Below are 19547 nucleotides of genomic sequence, written 5' to 3'. Positions count from 1 at the left end.
TTTTTGGTAAAAATTAAAAAAAAATTTTTTATCTGCACTGTGGGGCAGGTGGGATCTTGGTTCCCCAACCAGGTATGGAACCACGCCCCCTGTAGTGGAAGATGTGGACCCTTTCTGGGACCGCTGGACCCCCAGGGAGGTCCCCCGTTGATTTTTTTTAAAATATGAGGAGAGGGGCTTCCCTGGTGGCTCAGTGGTAAAGAATCTTGCCTTCCAGTGCAGAAGACACAGGTTCTATCCCTGATCCGGGAGGATCCCACACGCCACGGAGCAACTAAGCCCGTGCGTCACAAGTACCGAGCCTGCGCTCTGGAGCCGGGGAGCCACGACTGCTGAGCTCAAGCACCCTGGAGCTGGGGCTCGGGAGAAGCCACGGCGATGAGAAGCACCCCCGCTCGCCACAACGAGAGAAGGGCGCACGCGCGGCCACGGAGACCCAGCACGGCCAGAGATAAATAAATGAGAAGACAATTTAAAAAAATGAAACATGAGGAAAACTCTAGGTTTAGGCACCTCGGCCCCTTTATTTTTTTAAACCAAAGAAAAGCCAGAATGTTTCAGCCTGAGCACTCAGAAGAATGCAAAGCAGATAAGGCTTCCCGTTCCCCCGCCTTTCCTTTCCTTCTGCCGGCAGCGGGAGGAAGGCAGGCCGAGCCGGTTCCCTCTCTCTCCACGTCAGCTCTCCAGCTTCTAGGAAAATCTTCCCCATGCCCGCGGGCCCGGGGCATCCCGAGGGCTGCCGCCGGCCTCTGCTCCATCCCCGGTGCAGCGGCGGAGGGCGCCCCGCCGCGGGGACAGGCTCTCCCTGGAAACTCGCCGTCAGCAGCCCGATGAGCTGGCAGGGAGCGTCCGGGGTTCTCTCCAAATGCCTCGGAAATCTCCCTGTTGGGTCACATTCCGGCTTGGGGGACCCTGGGATTACCAGGGTTCTGGGAGGCAGCCAGCGGCTGATTGGGAGGTAGCAAGATTCAGCACTTCTGAGTTGGAAAAAGCGGCGCCGGGTATTATTTTGGGAACAGTCCGTCATGAGAACCTCCAAGAGCAGATCAGGCAGGCTATGAGAAGCAAGACAATGTATTTTGAAATGAACCAGGCCGGGGAGACACCTCGCTCCTCGCCACAGCCACGGAACGGGGCGTTCTTTCCACATGAGGTGAACCTTTCCATCGCCTGGAAACGGGGAAAGCCTCTCCAGCTGCCCGGCCGCCTCCCCCGTTCCTGCTTCCCTGCCAACCCCAGCCGAGCATCCCAGCCACCCCCTCGGCCATGTGATCGAGCGAGGGTCCTCCCCAGCCGGCTGAGAAGGTGGCCAGATGCTCCAGCCGGCCTGCCAGTCATTTGACAAGCCTCGACAGGACCTTGGAGTGTGGCTCCAGAGCCAGGCTGCCACTGTCCAAGTTCACGCTCTGTCTGCTCCTTACTGTCTGAGGACCTTGGGTCTCTGCGACTCAGTTTCCTCACCTGCAAAATGGGGAGAATAGTAGTCTTCCTCCTACAGGATTGTGAGGACCAAGTGAATTAGTATGTAAGGAGGCCTGGGAGGGCCTGGTGCATAGACTTCACTCGGGAGACATACGATGGGATTATTTACTGAGTACCCACCAATTCCAGACATCATTCCAAACCCCAAGTAAGATGGGCATGGTCCTCTTTTACTAATCTAGTGGGGAAATGAATCATAACCAACTAAATGAACCGACGAGACAATTTTTACTTTCTGTTATTCACTCAACAAAACTTTTGGAGGTCCCACCATATGCCAGGCATCATTCCTGGGGCTGAGAATAAAGCAAAGTCCCGCGCTTGTAGCATTTATATTTTGTTGGGAAGCAGGGGAGACCTCGGGTAGAATAGTGAATATGTCATTTATTTGTGGCAAGTGGTAAATGTTCTACCGAAATACAACAGGCACTGTGATGGAGATTTGTTTGGAGGGGTTGGGCTCCAGGGCAGAGGAGCCAGTTTTGAAGATGAGGGTCATAGAAGAATGTGTTCATAGGGTGACGTTTGAACTGAGACTGAGAGGATCAAAGAAACCAGCCTTGAGAGGTCATGGGACAAAGGGTTCCAGGTGAGGGGCAAGGAGGCACAAAAGTCACCAGGTGGGGCCAGGTAGGGCAGGACAGTGAGGCTGCAGCCGGTGAGAGAGTGGGGGAGGGAGGGAGAAGAGAGAGAATGCGGGGTCAGGGAGGGTCTTGGAGGCCGAGTGCTAGTTTGCTGACGTTCCCCCTGCAGTCTTGGTTCCTTAGGCTTAAAGGAACACGCGTGTGATGTCTCTGTGGGCCTGGAGCAGCTTCTGTGGTTGGCGTGGCTGCCTCACCTGCAGTCTTGGCTGATGGCAGGAGGCCTCTCTCCTCCACCACGCAATCCCATCCAAGCACTGCTTGAGGGTCGTCACAGCGTGGTGGCCGGCTGCCCCCTGAGGGAGCGAGCCAAGATCTCAAAGCAGAAGCCACACTTCTCCTATAACCTAGCTCGGTGGGCACATACTGCCGTTTGGGGATGTCCTCGTATTCTGCAGGGTGGGAGGAGGCGGGCACCACCGGGACCTTCTCGGGGGCTGGCTATGATAGCCACGGCGAGGTACCTGGATTATATTCTAGGAGGGATGAGAGAGCTCTGAAATGGTATCTTTGGTGGATGCGGGTATTTGTGTAACTGCTGCGTGTGGTGGCAAGATGAGAGCAATTTTAATACCTATATGTTTATCGAGTGCTTCCTGCATACCAGGCACTGTCCTTGGTGCGTCATTAGATACAACATCTCAGGTCCTCATGTCTCCCTAAGAGGCTGATGTAGCTCCATTTTACAGGGGAGGAAGCTGTTTAGTTGCTCAGTTGTGTCTGACTATTGCGACTCCATGGACAGTAACCCACCAGGCTCCGCTGTCCGTGGGATTCCCCAGGCAAGCGTACTGGAGTGGGCTGCCATTTCCTTCTCCAGGGGATCTTCCCGACCCAGGGATCAGACCTGCCCCTCCTGCATTGAGGGTGGATTCTTTACTGCTGAGCCCCCAGGGAAGCCAGAGGAAGCTGAGACCTCCTCAAAGAAACAGTATCCAGGGCAAGCCCTGGAGGCCAGTGGAATTACCCAAGAGAGGAGAGCAGAGACGGGAGGGAGAGGAAGTTAAGCTCAGATGGTTCGGGGGCTCTGAGCACTTCTGGAGGCAGAAGCATGGAGTTCAGAGGTGTCAGAGGTGAGAGATGAGGCTGGAAGGGATGGGGGTAAATGTGGTAGGCCTTTGCAGGCTGCCTGTGGGATTCTGGACTTTCTGCTGAAGGTAATTTTATATATATATATAAAATCATATAGATTCAGTGGAGCAACTGAGTTGCCACTTGAGAGGCAGCACTGCTTGGTGGGTCAGAACCCGGGCTCTAGAACCGGGTAGCTGGGGCTCCAGCCTTATCTCGGCCACGTCCTTGCTGTGCAGCCTAGAGCAAATTGCATAACCTCCCTGTGCTGTAGTCTCCTCCTCTGCAAAATGATAATCCTGGGGTTGCTGAGAGGAGGCAGTGAGTTTCCACCTGCCCCACAGCAAGTACTCAGGCAGCGGTCATGTGATAAGAGATTTGTGAGCCTCGTCATTCTGGCTTCCGTATGTCGGGGTCTCTCCCACCTTCTGTGTTTGAGACACACAGGAGCCCAGACCCGTTCTAACTGCTGTCTGCCTTCCAGCCAGGAAGGGGTTGGCGGTCAAGGTGACCGACGGGTGAGGGGGACCCAGGCTATAAACGCAGCGAGAGGACCCGTGGGTGCTCGCCTCGAAGCTGCCCAAGCCCTCTTAAATATTCCTGGTGTTGAATCAGTTGTCTGGGCAGCATCAGTAAGTGATGTCTCAGCAGAAATACCTGTGTTTCTTATTTAGGAGGCTGTCGGAGGGGAGAGATTCTAATAAAAGGCTTCCCCGGTGATTCAAGGTCTCCTTCAGCCCGTATGCCTGACAGTCTCCCTGGGCCTTTCTCCCCACGGCCACCTGGACGCCTTCTATTTGCTTTGATTCAGCTTCTCTCTTGCTTTTTCCCCATCTGCTGGCTCGTTCCCACCCCAGCTGAGAGCTTCTATTTTTGGGAGTTTTCGTGGATAATTTAGTGGGCGGAAGCTCCCCACCCACCCCCCTTGGAGCATCCCTTAAAAAAAAAAGGGAGAGTGCTCGAGAGAAGTGAAAAACAGTGGGTGGTTCAGTTCAAAAGGACAAAATATTTCTTGCCCTGGCACTGGGAGAGGAAAGAAATTGTCTGAGGAACCCAAGAGCAGCTAAACTAAGAAGCTGAAAGCTGCAGCCCATAAGGGCAAATTAGGTGACTCAGCTGTGACTCCCCCGGCTCCACTCCTTGTAGTATTAATGTGCTTTAAAAGGGAAAAATGCTTAACTGTGACAAAGAGTGGGCTCTATAAAACTGTGCTGAGTGCCAGTTCTGTTGAGTTCCAAAAGGCGTCCCCCCCTCAGCAGCGCAGGGCACCTGCGGAGACCGGGCCCGCCTCCGAGGCCTGAGCCTGGGTGGGACGGAGTCTAAAATTATCCCCGATAATGAGTCTGGCAGAGGAGGGCCCAGCGTGCCCGTTTCCTGCCTCCCTGCTGGCCTCTGAGACCTCAGCTTCCAGGGAGGCCTCTGGGAGGTAGGGGCAGTGGTGCCAAGAACACAGGCGTTCTGGCCAGAGTCAGGTTCCGATCTGGACTGGCTGTGTGGACATCAGTGGGTTCCGATCTGGACTGGCTGTGTGGACATCATCAGTGCACAGAGCCTCGGTTTGCTCATCTGTAAACAGGGCTTCCAGCATCAAGCTCAGTGGGAGTGTGAAACAGGCTAGATGTTGCATAGAGGATGCGTTAGGCCCTGGATCCAGCTGTGTTTAAAAAAGGGAAGTCTGGAGGCAAGGGTCTTCCCTGATAGCTCAGTTGCTAGACAATCAGCCTGCAATGCTGGAGACCTGGGTTCGATCCCTGGGTTGGAAAGATCCCCTGGAGAAGGGAAAGGCTACCCACTCCAGTACTCTGGCCTGGAGAATTCCATGGACTGTATATAGTCCACGGGGTTGCAAAGAGTCCGACAGGACTGTGTTACTTTCACTTCACTTTCAGTGGAGGCAAAGGCCATGGACGGCAGGGTCAGTCATCCTGCCTTAAAGACTACTCAGGCCTTGAGTGTAGGAAGGCGTAAAGAAAACCTATACACACATACACATATATCCACATATATAAACAGTATATGTATACAGACATACTTATATACCTTTTAAGCATTTATTATATACTTTAGTGTTCTCAGCATCACATCCTGACATCAACCCCAAGGAAAGTGCTCATAGTGTTCCCATTTTATAGACTGGGTAAGTGATCCTGTGGCAGAGCCAAGCCTCTGATTCTAGAGCCTGTACTTTATGCTGCCTCTCAGGTTGCCTAAGCGCCCACCGCCCTATAGGACTTTCTGCAGGACGGAGCTCTTCTCTTCTGCTCTGTTCAACCCAATAGCCACCAGCCACAGGTGGCTCTCTGAGCGCTGGAGATGTGACTTCTGCATCAAAGAACTTTTAGCTCTCTATTTCATTGTTAATTAAAATTTAAGAGCCATATGTGGCTAGTGGCAACGCTAGCAGAGGGCACTGGGCTCACCCCTCCCAGTGTCTGCGTTACTCTGCAGGGGACCCAGGCGCAGGTATTTACTGAGGACCCCAGCAGAGCTGGGTTGCTCTTCAGAGGCTGCAGGCGGAGGCTGTCCGCAGTGACGACGGCTTGCAGCCTTACCCCAGAGGCCTGGGCCCATGAAAGGAAGCTGAGGCGGAGGTTCATTCACAGTCAGGATGATCCACTTGTCTCAGCATGCCCCAAACTTTCCCGGCTTAAAAACTCAAAGTCTTGCATCCCAGGAACCACCTCGACTCCAGGCAAACTGGGGCAGGTGGTCACCCTGTTGTTGCCCCCAGAGAATGGGGTGCCGGGACCTCAGAGGATGGGTCTTCCTCAGTAGGGTTCCCTGAAAAGAATCTCTTCCCTGACCTCCCTGGCTGCCCTGTGGTGTCTGCCGGGGAAAAGCAGCAGGCAAGTCATCTGCCTTCTCTGGGCCTCGGTTTCCCTTGTAGAAAGTGGGGGAGAAGGCTCCCCTACTGGGAGGCTGGCTGCAAGGAGTTCGAGGCAAGGTTGCATGATAGGTGGGCAGATACAGCTGCTTTTTTGGGGGGGGAACAGTGTTACTCAAGCTGGAGGCCACCCTGCCTGAAGCAGGCTTTGAAGTGAGCTGGGTGGGCGCGGGGGTCTTTGCGGGACCCTGTGTCCAGCAGGGGTGGTCATGTCCGAGAGCCCAGTGCGGCTCCAGTGGGTCAAGGCGTGGAACACAGTGGAGCTAGCCCCTCTCAACGTGCAGTCAAGGTCTGTAAGAAAGTGTGGAAGCGCTGATGAGTCAGCAGCCTTGGTGCTCCCCGAAGTTTTATCGGTGCCCACGACAGGGTCTGAAATGGCCATTTGCAGAGTTGGGTTCATCTGGAGGGGCCCCCAATTTCCCACCCTGCGCACAGGTGGAGGAAACCCAGGCTGAGTTCAGAAAGAGCACTCTGACAGCAGCACCTCCTTCCCCCGCTCCGCCCTCCGGGGGTCCCCGGCCTGTTGATGGGGGCCACGCGTGGCATCCCACAGACCATCCCCTGGAGGCTGTGCAGAGTTCATGACATCCCTTCCCTTTATTTTCCTGTTTATTCAGAGCATGTGTAAACACACGCGTTGCCTGGTTTCGGCGTCTCTTTGGCCATTTCATTATTGCTGGAGCCTCTGAGCATCACTGGAAACCTTGGGTTTTCTAAATGAATCTAAAAATAGACCTCTTTGAAAAAAAAATCTTGGAGAGTTGACACAAGGCACCGTTATTTATTTCTTTTCCCTCCTCCCCTCCCCCTCTCTCTTCCCACACCTCCCTCTTCTTCCGCATCAGTCCTGAGCACAAAAATTCTGGGCAGCCGGGGGTCCCCAGAGACAGGGAAGGGCGCCCCCCCCAGGTCAATGTTCAGGGGCCCTGGACCCCCTGAGATGTCCGTGTGAGCCCTGGGCGACTTGCTCTGAGAGACGCCCGCTTGAAAGACGGGGGTCGCGGGTCTGGGGGGCGCTTGGGAGCCTTGGGCAGGGTTTATGCAAAGCTGCAGCGGGTGAGGGAGGCGGTGGCCGGGCCGATCCTTGCGAACGGCCGCCTGGAGCTCGGGCAAGACCGACTTGGACACTCCCACGCCCCCACCCCCTTCCCCTCGCCGTCGCCCGCATCGCTCCGTCTCCCTGACTTTTCTCCGCGAACAATCAGGGACTTGTGCTGGCGGCCGAGGGAGCCACGGAGCTGGCTGGCCGCGGAGCGGGCGACGTCATGGATTCCTGAGTGTGGAGTTTGCAGGAAAGCCCTCAGTTTTGGAGATGGACGGGATCCAGCGGTTTCCATGGCGCTGGGTAAACAGGAGGAAACAGTGAGGGAATCCCGTTATTTTACTGCATTGAAAGCCTATAAACACGGAGCGCGGGGAAGGAAGTCGCGCTCCCTCTCGAGTAAGCCCGAGCGCCGAGCCGCGCCGACTCCGCCGCGCCGGGAGCCGGGAGCCGGGAGGCGGGAGGCGCGCAGCTCCCGGGCCGCTCGCAGGCGCCTCGGCCAGGGCAGCCCCCCGAGCATGCTTTAGAGAGGACGGCGCCCCTCTGGCTCCGGGTGTGCCCCCGCAGAGCCCTCTCAGCCCGCGCGCCGAGCCCCCGTCCCCTCCAGATGCAGAGAGAGGCTGCGCTGAGACGGGGGCACTGCGAGCCTCTCCGCGCCATGGGGTCTGTGGACCAAGGTAACTGCCCCCCGCCCCCTATTCCGGCCGCTTCCTCCTCCCGCCTCTCGGCCCTTTCCCTTCTGCTTCTACCCGGCCAGCGCTTTCGGCTCCCGGCGGAGGTCGCGGGCAGGCCCGGGGACGCCGCTTTCCCAGGGCGCACAGGTAGCGTGGCCGGGAGGACGGGCGCCCCCGCCCTGGCCAAGGAGGGGGGTCGGGGGCGCCGACTTGGGACCACCTCGCGCGGGGGCAGCGAAGCGTCCCCAGGCGGGATTCCTTCCCCGGGCCAGCCTGTCAGAAGGATGGTCCGTTCCGTGGGACACCCGGAGGGATTCTCGCTACTAACCGCGGGCTGCTTAACCATTTCCGCGCTGGGCTTTGGAGAGCAGATGTCAGCGGTATTATTATTATCACCATCATCATTATTTAGCTTTTTTTTTTTCTTTAGGAGAACAGGCTTGGTACTTTACTATCTAGTAATGAAGGCTTTACTTTTTAACAGAGCCGCAGATGCTCTGGGACATTTAAACAATTTTCTTTCCCGTTTTTTTTTTTTTTTTTCCTGATGTGCCTGGTGGATTCAGTTCGCCAGTTCCCCCTTTAAAGTGCAATGTACCATCAGTTTGCTTCGCGATCTGATTACACTCTCCTTTCCGTGTTTCTGTCTCTTTTCTCCCTCCTCTTGGAGTTCGCCCTGGAATCATACTACTTAGATCTTACTGGAGGGGCTTAACCTATACGAATATGATATGAAAATGTCCCATCTGGTTTGGGATTGTGGAGGAGTTTTGGCTGTCCACTAACCAAGCGGACTTGAAAAGTAGAAACTAGGCGATGGGATGTGTTTTTCGGAGGCCAGTCCCGAGAAGAGTGGGGGGCATGGCGGAGAGGGCAGGGCCGCAAGAGTTAAATGAAATAAATATGCGTAGGAGGAGTTAGCCTCGTGTCATAAAATCAGAGTTGAATGTAGGTTTTGTGCTCTGCGTGGCTGATTAAAGTTCTGGGGGGGAAGAAATGACAATTTCTGTAAATAAACCTGAGGGGCTATTTTTTTTTTTTTGAAAACGGGAGTGGGGCCAAATGCCTTGGGTTAGGTAAATGGTGTGCTTTGCCACAGCGGACCTCAATGACATATTTTTAGCTGAGTTGCACTTTTGAAAGCAAGACCCTGCCAACACTCTGGACGTTTTAACTGGTACCAGTTTATCCTGTCCTCGGCTGGTGGTCAAGCCTATGACGTAATGACCAGGATCTTTACTAATATCGCATCACCTGTAAAAGGGGTGCTTTGAGACAGGCGACAGATATATTAAGGACGGGAATGGGTTTTTTCTGCCATGCCATGTATACTGAAAGACAGTGTTTGATGTTATGATGTGGGGGTAGGGGACAGACAAATGCCAAAATTAAGTCTATTTGGAAGAAGAGTGTTGGGAAGAGACTTCTGTTTTACAGTGTGATCTCACCCGAGCCTCACCTTCTGTTGAGGCGGTTACACCTCTGCTCCAGGTTTGTGAACTTGGTCCTCTCTCAGGTTTGGAAGTGTGTGTGTGTGTTTTGTGTGTGCACACGCATTGCCTAACCTCCTCAGCCCACGCTCGTGTGTCCAGGGACTGTAGAACGTGCATGCTAGTGTGTGTGTCCACATGTGGGAGACAGGGCACCGCGTTGTTCCTGGCAAACGACTCTTGGCATGCCAAAGCAGTTGGGCACACAGGCTGCAATTCCAGGCTTCAGAAACAGTTGGCATGAGAGGCGCTTCGACTGTGCCCGCATCAGGGTCTCCTGAGGGAAACCCAAATGGCCTTTCACACTCAAACACCACCAGGAGCAGAGGGGCAGACCTCAGGGTGCATGTAGATGGGCGGGGTCATTAAATAGCAAATAGAACTATTTGCATGGTAAGAAAATACTGACCTTGCTGTGCAGTTTTGGGCCGAGGCTCTGGGAAAAACTGAAGATCTGAAAGAGGTGTGTTCAGTTTTATCTGCAGTGGGATGATGGAAACTATTTCAGGAATAAACAAACTCAGGGTGAGCTCTGCTCGCTCCCAGACCCAAATTCCCTGCCTTCTGCCTGGCTTAGAATTTCTGCTTCACTGCATTGCGGCTATGTGATCTTGCTTGGGTGAGTGACTTAAACTCTCTGGGCCTCAGTCTCCACATCTGTAAAATGGAGCCAGTAATAATGTCTCCTTAAAGAAGGTTGTGAGAGTCAATGAGGTGACATGTGTAAGGCCTCTGAAATGCTGCCGTGCTTATAGTCAACACTGGATAAATACCCTATGATTCCTATTAAAATACAAAATTAACATATTGGTATAGAAACTAGATTTCGTGGCAAAAATTCTTTGAAGAGTCACAGTACCCTAAACCTCTCAAGAGACTTTGTAACTTCTTGGAGCTTCACAGTGACACAGGTTGGGCTAGGATTATGGCTTGCCAAGCCTCCATTTCCTCATCTGTAAAAGGGAATAATGACAGTGATGACCTCACAGGGGAGTCATGAGCATCATATGAAATCATGCATATAAAACACTTACCTCTGTGTTTAACATGCACTGGCTGTTATTATTTTCTGACAGTTGAGGACTATGAGGACCAGCTTTGCCCAGGATCACAGAGCAGGTTTGTAGCAGGAAGCCCGGCACACAGCAAGGTCTCTGTTGCCTTCCACGGGTGAGAGAGTGTTTTGAGCGCTGAGTAGGGGTGGCAGGGCTGAGGGTTTGAAGTCTCTCATCGTCAGGGCTGGAGGAGGGAGTGAAGCGCAGAGAGGGGCAGGAGCCAGTCAAGCGCTACCCAGCAGGGATGTGGCAGAGGCTGGGACTCAGACCCAGGCTCTCGACCGCGTGCTCTGCTGACTCTGGAGCTTACTACTATTATCATTTGGTATCGCACCGTTTGGCGGATGAGGACACTGAGGAAGGCCAGACCCTTGTCCTGGCCTCTTTTGCCAACATTACGTTGGTCCTTGCCATATCCTGGAAGAGAGAGAAGTCTGTGTGAGGGGTGTAGTGTGGAGGGGACAAGCATCCATGTTGGAGACGGGGAAACTGAGGCAGCCTCTAAGCTGTCCCAAGTGGAGGGTGAGTCAGGAAGAGTGCCTTGCTTTGCCTCCGGAGCACCGTCTTTCCACTTCCACTAGAGGACTAAAAGTCCCCAGACTGCCAGGGGGCTGTAAAGCCGGTATTGCTTTCTTCCCAAGCAGAACCCAGACCCGCTCCAAGAGCCCCCCTCCTGGCTGAGCCCCTCCCTGGCTACCCAGTCTGCGCCTCCTCCACAAAGACCTCTGGGCTTTTCCTTTTCTTCCCAGAAGTTCAGAGAGAAGCACTCATTTCCCCAGATGCTCCTGCCTTTATTAAACACTTTTCTTAAGTCAGCTGAGGACAGGGCCAGGTCGTCCGGTTCTGTGACTCTCTCGTGGATCCCAGGTTTTTATATCCAAGTCATCAGCAGCTTAGGATGTGAGTGAGAGGTTCAAACCTTGGCTCTGCCGCTTGCTGGCTACGTGACCTCGTGCAAGTGATTCACTCTCCTGTGCCTCAGTTTCCCCACATTTAGAAAAGTGTTAGTGATATTGTCTGGAGTGTTGGTTACTATATGTAGCAACTGAGTACCAACCAATCGGAATGGCAGGAGCAGTGCCCCAGGAGACTGCCCTGCTGGGCCAGACTTTAACCCTTCATTTGCCGAATTGTAGAGAGGGTCTAAGATAGTGAAGGACAGGGGAGGCTGGCGTGCTGCAGTTCATGGGGTTGCAAAGAGTCAGACATGACTTAAGACTGACCAACAACAATAAGGGACGGTCTCGGGCTTCCCCGGCGGCTCAGCAGTAAAGAATCCGCCTGCCGATGCAGGAGATGCGGGTTCAGTTCTGGGTCGGGAAGATCTCTTGGAGGAGGAAATAGTGACCTATTCCAGTATGCTTGCCTAGAATATCCTATGGACAGAGGAGCCTGGCGGGCTACCGTCCACGGGGTTGCAACAAGAGTCAGACACGACTTAGTGACTAAACATCAAAAACAACAATAACAGGGAGGGCAGAGTCCCTTGGAAGGAATGACAACCATCGTTTACCAATCTAAGGAGAGTTCCAGTCTTTCAGTAAGCAGCATGAACCTCAAATAACTCAATTAATAAGTGCTGCTATTATTATTGTATACTTCATTAATTCAATATTTATACACCCCAAATCCAACCTAAACAACAACGACAGTTGCCGAGTGCTCCCCACACATATTCTCATTGGCTGGCTCTCACTACACACACCTGTGATTGAGCATCTCGGCTCTTACCTCGGAGAAGCGCGGCAGGTCACTCTTTTTGTCCCTTTGCTAGATGAGGAATCCGAGACTGACCGCCCAGACTTGGGGGGCCCTCCTGTGCCCCCCAGGCTCCCCCCTGCCCTCTCCTATCCTATGCGCCTTACACTGAAGGTCGTCGTCCACGCCGTGTCTGCATCCTCCTCCAGAACTGAACGCCAGGAACCAGGAACCGCAGCTGTCTTATTCACTCCGGGGGCCCCCGTGCCTGGAACATGACTGATACTCAGCAGGTTTTCAGTACTTTTTGTTCCGCCGATGGAGGAATGAACGAATGGTGCGCAGTAGGGTTGCTTGACCTGCTGAGGCCACAGAATTAAGACTTAAACGCCAAAGCACCGCGCCGTCCTCTGGCTCACTCATTCCGCCTCTTTTTGACCATGACGGTGGTTTTGACTTGCGCGTTTTCCCACCAAACGCTGGTGACCTAAGCAGGCTTCCCTGTGGATCATCCAACAGGCCCACGCTTTCATGCTGTTGTTTGGAATGAGTCAGTTCCCAACAACAACGGCAACGACGACCGTGACAGCTGCCACCGCTTCCCGAGGGCCCCGTGTCTGCCAGGCACTGTCCCAGGGCTTCTCCGCGGGCCACCTCATTGGCCCCCAACCAGCCCTGTCTTGCACAGGGAGGGGTGCCCGCTGCGCCCGGGTCACATCGCTGGTGGCAAAGCTCGGAAGCAATCCCCTTGCACCATGTTGCTCCCTGTTAGGCTGAACAGTCATCGCAAGGAGGGCCTCTGTTTTCCCTACCAGACTGTATATATTGTAGGGCTGAGCAGGAACAGATATTGTCTTAGCGGATCCTCCCAAAATAACCTGAATGGTTGGAATTGAGTATGATCTTCCCATTTCGAGAAGAGGAAACCAAGACGGGCCCGGTCAAGGCGTTCGGAGGGCAGCGCCGGTGCGGAAAGCTCTGCGTTTAAGGGTTGCCCAGTCCTGCCTCCGCTGCTTCCTGCAGCAGCGTCTCCCAGCCAGTCAGTGAGCTGGGTGGGCTCGCAGTGGGGCTCTTGCCTGCCTTCCACCCGCCTCTCTGGGCCACTGAGGAGCCTGTGGCCGCTGCACCCTTTCCCTCTCCAGCTGGGACCTGCCAGTAGGGACCCATCTCCTCAGAGCCTCTCGCTGGCCAAATCTCCGCCTTGCCCTTCTTCGGCCTGAGCCGCCGGCTCCCAGGCTGCTGTGGGAGCAGGTCCGGGCTGCCCACCCGCCCCTTGGCACCCTCCAGTCCTTCCCTCAGCCTTGGCTAAGCCAGTCTTTCCACCCTGGGGTCCTTGCTCCCTTTTTTTTTCCCCCACATTTTTCTTCAATGCTCAACTCAGCCTTACCTCCTCTTAGAAGCCACCTTGACCATGTAATTCATTTTCATCATTTCAAGCATCTCCGATATACCGGTTGCCCTTCAACAGGCTGGGGATAAAGTGAACAAGACTAAGGGTGTCTGTCCTCACAAGGCAAACCTTAGGGCAGCCACCCAGGAACGTCCAAGAGAAACGTGGAATCGTGCTAAGGGCTAGAGACCATAACAGGAGCTCAGAGCTGCGAAGGTCTTTGTTTATACCTGTGTGTGGTGCGTGGGTGTTTGAGTTTCCTGTGGCTCCATCACAAATTACCGCAAACCGGGTGGCTTGAAACAACAGAGATCTATTCTCACACAGTTTCAGAAACTGAACGTGTGAAATCAAGGTGTCAGGGCCGTGTTCTCGCCAGAGGCGCGGGGCACGACCCCTCCCTGGCTCTTTCAGCCCCCAGCGGTCCCCGCAGGTCCCCGGCGGTCCCTGGTTCCTAGCTGTGTTTGTCCACTCTCCGTCTCTGCCTTGACATGGCCTTCTTCCTGTGTGTGTGTGTTCTCTCCTCTTCTTACAAGGATGCCAGTCGTTGGATTTGAACCCTTAGCTCTGAAGACCTCATCTGGACTTAATCACATCTGCAAAGACCCTCTTGCCAAATAATATCACAGCCACCAGTTCTTGAGGTTAGGACTTGAGCGTATTTGGGGAGAGGATGTAATTCAACACACACTCACGGGGTAATTCACACTTGTGGGTCCCTTCCTCGTATCCACTCACTTCTGAACAGTGAGGGATCTGTCTCTACAGTATCTCAGGCGGAAGGAACAGTGAGCCCCAAGGCCCAGAGGAGAGAGCTGTGCTTGGGATAGTCAAGGAGCAGCCAGCCCTGTGTGGCTGAAACAGAAAGGGAGGGAGGGGAAGTGTGATATGAATAGAAAGGTGGGGGAAGCAGGCCAAGGCGGGACCCAGCAGGATTTTGCGAGCAGTTTGAAGTTCATTCTCCTGGTAATAGGGAGGCCCTGGGGAAGTCAGAAGTCGCTGAGGGTGTGAGTTGCTGAGTCTTTTCAGAGAATCACACTGACCTTTAAGTGGGAAGCCTCTCCCAGGTAACAGGGGATGCTTAGAATACAGGTGGGAGGCGACTGCAGTGGCCTGGGTGGGGATGACAGGGGTTGGGGCCAGTGTGGGGAGCAGGGAGCGGGGAGCAGTTGGTGTTTCCCTGTCTGCAGAGACTTGTCCTTTTTGGTTTCCAAACTCTGGTCCCTCGAGTCCTGGGGCTGTGCAGCGGTGGTCCCCATCTTTGGCCCTCAAGGGCACTTGCCATTAATTTTGTGAATAATATGGGCCTCTTCCAGCGGGTCTCCTCTCGGCCCAGCCTGGACTCCCCTGGCATCTCCTCCTTCCCTCTGCTATCACCGGGAGTCAGAAGGCTTCTCTCGGCATTTCATCTTGGTCCAAAAACGTCCCTCAGCGCATCCACCCTGAGCTAATAACCCAGGAACACTGTGACTCAGTAATGAGTATCAGACTGCTGTGGGACAAAACCACTTCCGTGGGGGCATGTGTGACTTCGAAAGTAACATCACAGCCTGCTCCATGCCTTCGTTTCTTTAGCTGAGCAGCGGGGGTGACGGTAATCGTTACACACGGCGGAAGCTTGGAGGTCTGCAGATCAGGTCAGTGTATAGACAGTGTCAGCGCCTGTTAGCTGCCATTTCACTCTTATTTCGGTGTTTCAGAGTCAAGTTTTTCATTTTCTTCAGCCTACTAACCTACAGGGGCTTCCCTGGTGGGTCAGTGGGAAAGAATTTGCTTGCCAATGCTGGAGACTCGGGTTGGGTCCTTGGATCGGGAAGATCCCCTGGAGAAGGAAATGGCAACCCACTCCAGTATTCTTGCCTGGGGAATCCTATGGGCAGAGGAGCCTGGTGGCAAAAGAACTAAAAGTTTCAATGCAGTCTACTGATTGTGTTGATAGAGGAATTTAAGAGAGAGAGAGAGGGCAAGAGCGGAGGCCATGTGGTCTTTTGGGAGGGGGCGGGTGGGAGATGCTTTGGGGTGTGGTTGTGCTGGAGGGAGGCTGGTGGCTTTGAGATCCCTGAGGTCAGCTTGCTTGTCCACATCCCTCTCTGACTTCACAGATTATGAACTCGACACAGATGCTCGAGTCTGCAAGACTAGGCAGGAGAGAGGATGGATGTGGGAGCCCCGATCCTGGGGGTGCGGTCATCTGGGGAGACGGCCGGGTGACAGAAGGGTGACGGTGGACAAAGGGAGACGGCAGACGGTTAAGAAATAGTTCTGGGGTTGGGCAAAGACTAACCAATGCTCCATCCCCTGGCTAACCAGCGCTCTGCTGCTGCCATTAAGGCCATTAAGGCTCTGATTCAGTGGAGGGCGAAGCTCCCCTGGCAGAGGGATGGTGACACCTCCTGCTTAATTAAAGGCAAGAACCGCAGTTTAAGGGCTAGGCCAGTGTGCTGACCGTGCTCGCCTGTGAAATGTCAGTTCCATAAGGTGGAAGGGACTGTGCTGCGGAAGCAAGGGATGGAGAGGACAGACAAAGCCAGGACCAAGTAGGTGAGCAGGGACCAGGGCGAAGGAGCCGAGGGCCTGGAGACCAGGGTCTGGTGCCCACACGCCCACGGGGTGGACGGGGGCAGTGGGTGGGGCGGTGATGTCCTGACAGCAGTAGAATCACCTGGAAGCGGCGGCTTCTACTCAGCCCCAAGTGCCGGGGCCACCGGGGAGCATAGGTCCGATGTGGCCTGGTCTTCCCATTTTGGGGAGCCATCGGACACTTGAAGTTTTAAATGAAACCTCTCAATTAAAAAAAAATGTTCAGATTTTAAAAAAGTTACGGGGCAGGCCAAACATAATATGCCTGCAGGATGGGTTTGGCTAAGCTACTGTAGGCCTGTGACCACCACTGCTGTGCGGTGGGGTGTCTCCTTACAGTCCACACTTCCATTTGGGTTCCGGCTTTTGGTAGATCCCTGTTTTCCTGGAGCTTTAACCCTCTTTGCCTGCCTGGTGGTAATGAGGCAGGGTCGGGGGGTGGCGCCAGTTTCAACAAAGTGCCTTCAGCTGCAATCTTCTGGAAATTGTCTTTCTTACAGCAGAGAAGTTCTGTCCAGGCTTTAAAAGATGACGTTGATTGTAGATTGGAGTGAAAGTCAAGTTTGAAACTGTCTTGTGGTTCCCCTAAATCATGAGGAGGTCATCCTCATCCCTGAAAACTGGCTTTGAGGAGAGGCAACGTGGAAGGGGACGCCAGGATACTCAGTGGTCGAAATATTTTAGAAATCGAAACTGATGCAAAGGGACTCTGGTTACAAATCTGCCTTCCACTGCAGGGGGCGTGGATTTGATCCCTGGTCGGGGAACTAAGCTTCCCACATGCTACAGGGCAAAATAGTAAATAAATAAATACAAAAAAATTGATGCAAAAATTTACAATGAACCAAAAATAGAAAAAAAAAGATTTAAAGACAAGATCTTTATTATTCATTTTTCCTTTCACCTCAGGGTTAGGGTTAGGGTTAGGGAGGGTGGGTCCACACAGCACTGTTACTAACCCTGTCTTTATTCCAAGTGTAATGGTTTGCTTGACATAGATTTTCTTTGTATTTATTATTTCTAAAAAATGTTTTATGAAAGCATAGTGTATTTGATTATTGAGGTTTTTGGTACCCTCTTGAATTTTCCCTCACTTGCCTCACTCTGGTTCCAGTCCTGGAGGAGTCAAATGCATCCGTATGTAAATTAAAATATTGGCTTCTAGGGTGATAATCCCCGGATGTACTTAAATTGAGGGGTGGTCCTTTCTGGGATCTGGGAGAGTTCCTACTTTTCTGATTAAGCACATTGCAGGGCCTACATTTTCTAGTTGAGCTTTTCTTACGATGGGGCTGTCAGGATGGTGGGGTTTGGGCTGAGAACAGGTGACTTGGTTGTTACATGCTGCCATCAGGGCTGGCTATGTAGTCCTCAGGGCCCAGCATAAAAGAAAATTCTCAGCCCCTGGTTCAAATATTGCTAAGAACTTTAAGATGGTGATGGCAGGGTGTTAGACCTTGTGGTCCTCTGGGTGCAGGACCCTCTGCGATGGCACAGGTTGAACCCATGAACTTGACCTTGGCTGCAGCTCAGGTTAGCACTGAAGCCTCCTGGACCCTCAGCTGGAATGGGGCCTCAGGTATGAGCTAATTTACTGCCCCCATTTTACAGACAGAAGAACTGAGGCCCAGAAAGGCCAGTTGACTTGCTTAAAAGTCACAGAGTGATTCAGAGGAAGCACTCGGATTGGATCCTGGGCCCCCATTCTGTGATCTTCCTGATGGTACCACAGGGTCACCCCAACCTTGGCCAAACAGTGATGTCTTCATGCCTGTGGGTGCCGTTGACCTCCAGGAAGTTCAGCTTGGAAGAGGAGGCAGCGACTGGATTCAAACCCATCAGTTTTGTTATAATGACCCCAGGAATCTATTTCCTATACCAGAGCATATTTTTTTACAAGTAATTTTTTTTTTTCTTTTCCTTTTGAAAAAGAGAAAAAGCATGTACAGGCAGAATTTCCCTGAAGCCACTGAGTCAGATGAAATGTTATTTACATAAAAATAATTACAGGTGTCATAACCATGCTAGAGGCTGGGCCACCGGTTGTGCAAAACACCAGATTTCCAGACATCCCTGACAAGTCCCATTAAACTGAGGCAACCAGGGACTCAGGGTTGCCTCTTGATGCCACTTCGTGTTCTGAGAGATCTCTCAGTGTGAGCTCTGTTGGGCGCTGTTCTTTCATCCAGTCCTTCAGCTCCTTCTTAGTGAGTGCCCACTGTGCCCTGGGAACGCTTCCAGGATCTGGGGCTACAGCTGGACTTGCCAGATTAAAATATAGAATGTCCAGTGAACTTTGGATTTCAGGCAAACGACGAATGCTTTTTTAGTTTCAGTGTGTCCCATACAATGTTGGGGGGACATACTTGAGCGAAAAAATGTAAGCGTTCATTGTTTGTCCAAAATTCAAATTTAACTGGGTGTCCTTTGTGTACTGCACTTGACAGCCCTAGAGACAGCAGTCAGTTAAACAAGCATTCTTGGTCTTGTGGGGCTTACGGTCAATTGAGAAGAGGCAGAAAAAGATGAGCAAATGTACTTATGAATAAACATGCTGCCAAGATAAGGGCTTCGAGGGACACAAAGCAGGGTCAGGGGGCGGAGGAGGCCAGGGGGTGCTATTTTTATTGGGATGATCGTGGAAGCTCTCTCTGAGGAGCTGACATTTGAGCTGAGGAATGAACAAAGCAAGGAAGTGAATAGTAGGTGCAAAGTCCCCGGGATAGGGCCATGCTTGCTATTTTCAAGGAACAGCTGGACAATTGAGGAGCGGGTGGCAGAAGGAAGTCAGAGAAGGGACCGTGGCTGGAGATGATGCCTAAAGGGAGCTGGCGTGGGGCAGCTTATCTAGGACCTTGTAGGTCAAAGTGCTTGTGTTTTACTCCCTGACGCCTGTGGGAGCCTCTGCCCTCATCTTGTTCCTTCCATGTTGGCCCTTACAGGGATCCCTTTCAAAATTTCCCTTTGGCTGCTCCATGTCAGGGCCGGCGTGGAAGTAACAAGGCCAGGGAGGACCGTCATCAGGGTGAGAGATGATGTGCGCTAGGCTTGCTGGGCTCGGAGGCGGAACGGTCAAGCTGGTGAAACGCGATGGGGTTTGGGGTTTTTCGGTTTGCTGAGGGTTTGCCTGTGGGTGTGAGCAGAGAGAAATAAAGGGCTTGCTCGTTGGTTTTCGGTGGGAGACCGTGACGAATGGGAGGGTGATCTGGCTGGGAACTGTGGCAGAGGAGCAGTTTCGGACGATAAGAAGGTTGGTTTGGACAGGTGCGCTCCGCAGCACCTGCTGGGGGCCCAGATGCAGCTGTCGAGTGGATGGTGGGACGGGCCCGCTGCTCAGTTGCTCTGTCCTGACCGCCTCTGTGACCCTTTGGGCTGCGGCCCACCAGGTTCCTTTGTCCATGGGATTTCTCAGGCAAGAATACTGGAGCAGGTTGCCATTCCCTTCTCCAGGGGATCTTCCCAAACCGGGGATCAAACCCGTATCTCCTGTGTCTCTTGCATCACAGGCGGATTTTTTACCGGCTGAGCGATTGGGGAAGC

The sequence above is a fragment of the Capricornis sumatraensis genome, chromosome 15, assembly GCF_032405125.1.
Source record: "Capricornis sumatraensis isolate serow.1 chromosome 15, serow.2, whole genome shotgun sequence".
NCBI lineage: Eukaryota > Metazoa > Chordata > Mammalia > Artiodactyla > Bovidae > Capricornis > Capricornis sumatraensis.
Note: the sequence above shows the minus strand (reverse complement) of the source record.